The 6,773-nt window shown below is 36.5% G+C and overlaps 1 long non-coding RNA gene across 1 annotated transcript; it reads right to left on the bottom strand.

Annotated features, from left to right (window-relative positions):
• Positions 1–2,540: 2,540 nt before the first annotated feature.
• On the bottom strand, positions 2,541–6,773 carry LOC120357625. Its single transcript, XR_005574635.1, has 2 exons — positions 6,316–6,773; positions 2,541–2,709 (listed from the first exon to the last, which is right to left on the bottom strand). It is a non-coding gene; the product is annotated as an uncharacterized LOC120357625 (long non-coding RNA).

Here is a 6,773-nt window from a genome sequence, read left to right as displayed (position 1 = left end):
TCTATTAACTTCAATGGTAAACATTTTCACTTTTCACGTTTCCGCCCTAGGAAAAAAGTTTCATGATCGACCCCCTGAACTCGGCGAGTTTCCAGTGCACACTCAGTGTCGTCCAGTGAAAAACGCTATCACTTTCCGCTTTTCACTTTTCACTTTTCATTTTTCATTTTTCACTCAGAGAGTTTTCACTAGAGAGTTCACATGAATCTTTTCAGGCACAGCGATTATGTATGAATAATGCGCGGAAGTTTAGTTTGCGTTTCGAAATTTACCATTAGAGGCTTTGTCATTGCAACTATCAAGTGATCGTGAAAAAGGTTTCTACCTGCTTTTACAGTATAATTTTTACTGTAAAAATTTTATTATATAAAAAAAATTGTAAAAAAGTTATTCATAAATAAATAGCAATATTTCTTACTTATATTGCATAAACTTAATTTACAAATATAATATATATTACATTTATTTTTAATGATCCATATATTGTAACAACTATTTTATTATGTAGTAATCTAATACTCAAAATTACATTGTAATTTAATTCAAACATTGTTTTTCAAAATTAATTTTAATTAGTTTTTTATGTGTGCAAATTTTAAAGTGAATTAATTTCATTAGTCATTAAATTTAACTTTGTTTAATTAAAAAATATTGAATAATTTAGAATACGGACCTTGATCAAAACTGAATTCTCCACTCACACATGTATTTTCCAAATTTATAAGTTATAAACACTTACATGATTGATTAATATTCTATTTCACAAGACGCACTTTTCTTATATCATTGTGTATCAAAACGCGTTTAAAGTATATTTTTATTTAAATTTGCATTTGATGAAACCTTATTCTATATAATTATCAAAATATCAATTTGTCAAATATAAATATCAAACCTAATTACATCACAAAAGCATTATTTTTATTTATGTATGTATTACTTTATCCTATCAACGCAATGCAATACCAAAAAGGTTAATCTCTTCAATAATACCTCTTCAAACTGTTACCACACTTTCATTCTTATTTCAAAATACATACAATTTATTAAGTCCCTAAATTTTCACCTTTTCGCCATCACGGCTGATGGCGAAAAAGTTCACGTGAAAAAGTTCATATTTCCGCTCATGAGTGAGTTACATGATTCCCTGGAATCGTACACCCAAGGACTTTGATTCTGTCCATGGGAAATTTTTCTAAATTGAGAAGTCACCACTTTCTACATACTCGCAGTTTATGATTAATGTAACGACTAGATTTTATTGGTCGTTACGTTAATCATAAACTGTAAGTATGTAGAAAGATAGCGACTTCTTAGTTTGGAAAATTTCCCTATGGACAGAATTAAATTCCATGAGTGTACAGTCGTGAGCTAAAAGGTAGCAACACATTTTTTTTGATGGTAGATGGTTTGATGCTTAATTGGTTGGATCCACAGGTAAGAACCAATGACGTTCGCTGTTTAATGAGCAAATCTACATTTCAAAAACAATCGAAGAAAATGTGTTGCAATTTTTTAGCTCACGACTATACATATCTCCAGTGTTTTCAAATGCTTTGGCACTACTGGAAATGATCTCAAAACTAAAGTATTTGTAATTGCTCGTTTGAATATTTGGATTTACCATATATCTAATTGATATGGTTTTACAAAAACATACATACCATAGTTCCACTCCATGACTTGTCTGTCTCTCAATAACTCACAATGGCAACTGCCGCACATGACCGGCACGGCTGCACACGATGCGATAGATACTGACTTTGTTTACACCGAATACTTGATACGCGTAATATTTAGTAACTTTCTATTCAATTATCTTAATTTTGATATTAAATTTAATGAATAGTATATTAAGCTGGTTTAATATAAATCAAGATAATTAATTAAATATAGATATTACGTATACATTTACACGTATTGTCGAAATTAAAACAATTTAATAGAAAGTTACTTGTTAGTATGCGTGTCAAGTGTTCGGTGTAAACTAGGCTTATGAATCATGTCGAAACCAACCACGTTTCCAAACAAGATTGTCTTGGACAAGTCTTGACTTGAGATTTTACTCAAGGAGTATGTGAATGAATTTATCGGTAGCATTCAATCAAGGTGTCACAGTCCTTTCAGAAATTGAAATATTATTATTAGAGAATTGTTGCAGCACTAACAAAATTAAGAATTTGCGTCCAACGATTGAACAATTTTTTCATTATCACGAATCACTTATTTAGTTTTGTGTTATATATTTTTTAATGATCTTTTAACAATTTGTAACCGCCTTCTTTATGCATAATTACGCTTTAATAATAAATTAATTGCTTTCCTACTTCTGCTTGATATAAACAAATTCAATGTATTTGCATTGAGAGGGTCCCAGATGCGCACAGACTCGATCGGACATCACCAATCACGTAATCTAATCTAACCCAACCAACGGAAATACTTTAGGCATCGGCTGCTATAATTGGTGGTGTCCAATTGGGTCTGTGCGCATCTGGGACCCTCCCTTACTTTTAGTGTATAACCAAGAATATTATATATTCGGATTGTGAACTTTATTCGAAAGCAGCGTTGTCCCATCGTTTTTACATATAGACTGTTGAATAAAACCAATCATCTGAATTGTTCTTCATTGCATAATTTCAAGTTTCAATTACAATATTTGCTGGATTCTTTGAATCTAACAATCTTTCCGTTGTCATCGAGTGTCTGAAATAATATTTTATATATATTGTAACTTTTAGAAACATTTTTTAAATTAATAATAGAAATATAAATATATATATATATATATAATGTACACACACACACACACACGCGCGCGCGCACGCACACGCACGCACGCACACGCGCACACACACGCGCACACACACACGCACGCGCGCGCGCGCACACACACACACGCACGCGCGCGCGCGCCACACACACACACACACACACACACACATATTTATTTATTTATTTTACTTTACATTTTTTAATTATTAGCATTAAGGGAGACGTAATGCATTTATAAACTAGGTGTTTTGAATGATTTCACGCGACAATACCTTTCTTTCGAAATGTCGAGCTTAATTACCTCCCTCCGTAAAGCAGTAAACTAATTTTCTGTAAAAATGTAGCACGTTTTATATGATAACCAAAGAACATGTTGTTTACTCTATTAATTACTGCAAATGGATAAATATTATCTACAACATTTTGGAAATATATGTATTTATTTATATTAATACTTTCTTTAGTTCAATTAGATCAATTTTTTAAATTATTTATTTTACGCCAAAAATAAATATAAACGTTTCCATTAATAATTCCTTTTAGTTCAGTAAGATAATTTTTTAAAAATATTTATCTTACTGAACTAAAAGAAATTATTAATTAAAATGTTTAGATTATTTATTTAATTTATTTTTGGCGTAATTGTCTTTTCTGACTGAGATTTTCAATATTCGTTTTTTATGTGCTTTCAATGCTCAATAAATTATTGAAAATTAATTTAAACTGTCATACATTATCTGTCATAATTTGAATTTAGCGCGTTACGATACGTTAGGAAGCAACAACGTTGTCAGATTTGACAATGGCTGCGTTCAGCAGAAAAAGCAGCTTTGCAACTGTTGTAAAATTCTTCAATATGATTGGTTTGTGCATTTAGATCTGGCAAGAACTAAGGGCAAGAACCAATCGCATCCAAGAATTTTATAACAGTTGCAAAGCTGCTTCTTCTGCTGAACACAACCAATCATGCATGATAAAAACCTAAATGCGACGCGTATGTCTGGAACGCGCCTAAGGCGCGCCTAACCTCTTTGGGGAAGACATTAATGACCGCTTGTGTATGCACATTTCTATCAAAGCGCATGCTCAGTTCGTTATAATACACCTAGATGACAGATATCCTAACCTGTATAATCGCTAACTTTAACGTTTGATATCTCGGTTCGCGGAGCAGAGCGACACTTTTTGCTGCCAGATTCGTTGATTTTGAGTGAAAACGGGTCAAATGAGTCTAATTGTGTCAAAATCGGATGTGAAGTAGAGATATCGAAACAAATACCCAAGAGAACTCTGGCTGTCCAAACGGCTGCAGTTAATAGTTTTTATTCAATATAACAAAAACCCGACAGACAACTAGGATTACGACAACACAGCTTGACTCAATTTCACGCAAACGTGTTGGAGCAGGACGGGATCCGATAGCGCACGGTGCAATAACCCAAGAACCAATCATCTTGACTTATCTAACCCAACCAACGGAAAAACTCTAGGCATCGGCCACTGTGAGTGGTGGTAGGCTATCGGTCCCGTGTGCTATCGGAATCCACCCATCGTACACTCTAGATTCACCCGTTTTGCTTCGTAGCAACATGCCTTGTTGATCGTAGTTTAATATTATTGTAAGGTTTGCCCATTATTGTAACTTTCAGTATTATTCTTCGTTCTACATTCCTCGGTAAATTCCGGCAGGTTTATTCGTATTCAAAAGCTGCTTGTTCGCATGATTTACTCAAAAATAAGCGCAAGAAATTTTACGTGATTCCCGAGTGGACATCACCAGCCTATAGGCTATTTCTTCTCTCAAAGGCAGATTCGGGAGCTCCGCAGCTTTTCCATCGTTGCCAATTTTCAAATTCGGCCGAGATTTCATGCGAGCGAGACAAAATTAAGAGATAGTTGTAAACTACGCGGAAGCGTTTAGATATTTTGTGAGTGATCAGCAAATTCCATGCCGTGAGTGCTAGTTAACAGCCATTCGTGCCAAAGAACAGACATTTGTTCGCTTGCCTGCTCCGAAATGCACGAGGAGCAGTCGTAGCTGCACTAATATAAACTGTGCTCGCGAAGTATTCGCAGTTGTATTGAGGCAACAATCTCGTTGCATCAATAACTTATTGAAATAGTGTGCACAATCGTTTACAATAAATACTACTTTTGACTCAAACTCATAAAACTCTCGGTGGAAATTAATCAAACTCGCCTGCTCCTACTCTTATATCGTTCTCTCGCTTCCACTTTCTCATTTCTCCTTCGCTCTCGCTTTCTCACGTGCATGATTTCCATTCGTCTACGCACTCTCAAGATACCTTATGCATTCTCGCACGATCGTTTTCTTTCCAATAAAAAAAAAGGGGGGAACTCATTTTCGTATCTCGAACCATGCGCTCTCTCTGAGTGATACCGGCGGTCTGTTCAATCAATCTCGGTTCTCAAACACAAATGTTTAAAATTATAAAATCCATTAGCGATTGGTATTCAATGTTTGAATTAATAATATAATTGTTAAATGTGGATTGGTTAGAGCGGGCTCGTAGATAAAGAACACGTCCGTCCGTGGTAAGCATCAGTCAGAGAGTGGCCTAGTTTACACCGGGTGTTTGATACACGTACAGTCGTGTTTATTATAGTTGCGACACTTTTTCTTCGATGGTTTATGGAATGTAGCCTTGCTCATTGAGAGGCAAACGTAATTGGTTGGATCACAAGTAAGAACCAATCATGTTCTTAGCTCTCGTTATAGTTGCGCGTTCAGAAACGCATCTAAGAAAAAGTGTCGCAACTATAATGAACGCGACTGTACAGTCATGTTCATTATAGTTGCGACACTTTTTCTTTGATGGTTTTTGGAACGTAGCCTTGCTCATCGAACGGCAAACGTAATTGGTTGGATCCATAAGTAAGAACCAATCATGTTCTCAGCTTTCGTTATAGTTGCGCGTTCAGAAACGCATCGAAGAAAAAGTGTCGCAACTATAATGAACACGACTGTACACTCAAGGACTTTGATTCTGTCCATGGGGAAATTTTCTAACTAAGAAGTCACCACTTTCGACATATTTGCAGTTCATGATTCATGAAATGACTAGAGCTTATTGGTCGTTACGTTAATCATGAACTTTAAGTATGTAGAGAGATAGCGACTTTTCAGTTTAGAAAATTTCCCCATGGACAGAATCAAAGTCCTTGGGTGTAGAGTCCTATATAAAGAGAGAAGCGACATCGAACCCCCACCACAACCTTCAGTATCCAATTGAGTCCTCCACCGCTATTTTGGGACCGCTCTAACGTCATCAAACACCATTCGTATCATTCTGCAACAGCTGTGTTCACAATATGGCTGCTGGCTTAGCCAATCAAGTATCAATCAGATTATCAATCAGAGCTTTGGACATTAATGTCGCTTCTCTCTTTATATAGGACTCTATATTCGGGTATTCGGCTTACAGATCGAGACTGTCTAAACCTTTTGCCACATAATCGGCTCTTTTTAGAGCTCCCGCGTATCATAGTGTTGAGTAAACCCTTCGGGTGACGTACTTTCGCGCGGATCGCTGATTTTCTAGCTAGGCCGGCTACCGCCTAGCTGGCATCATAGCGGATCGGGACCCGGGCGGGGGGCTTGGGCGTTCGTCCACCGGGACTCTCACCCGGAACCCTCCTTCTCATCCCAACAAAACACCGGATTCTTCAGGAATCCCGTCCGCTCCTTTGTCCGTGTTTCAACAATTTGAAGAACTCTCCGCTTCCAACTCTAATAGTGCCTTAGAATCTACGACAAATCCGGGAGGGGGTACAGATTTGAAATTAACAGCCACATTTGCAGGGAATGAAAACGATACCGTTACTTCTACCAGAAGTCGGGTCAATAAAGCCTGTCGCAGACAATACGTTTTTTCTTACTGGATTTCTAACTGGATTTTCTTACTTGCTACCGTACGGGCAATGGTACTGGCAGTGCTACTGGCCGTGGCTTCACACGGTGTGAGTTTTCGTAC

This window comes from Solenopsis invicta, chromosome 4 (genome assembly GCF_016802725.1).
Source record: "Solenopsis invicta isolate M01_SB chromosome 4, UNIL_Sinv_3.0, whole genome shotgun sequence".
In the NCBI taxonomy this organism is placed as follows: domain Eukaryota; kingdom Metazoa; phylum Arthropoda; class Insecta; order Hymenoptera; family Formicidae; genus Solenopsis; species Solenopsis invicta.
Note: the sequence above shows the minus strand (reverse complement) of the source record. Positions and strands in the feature narration are given on the sequence as shown.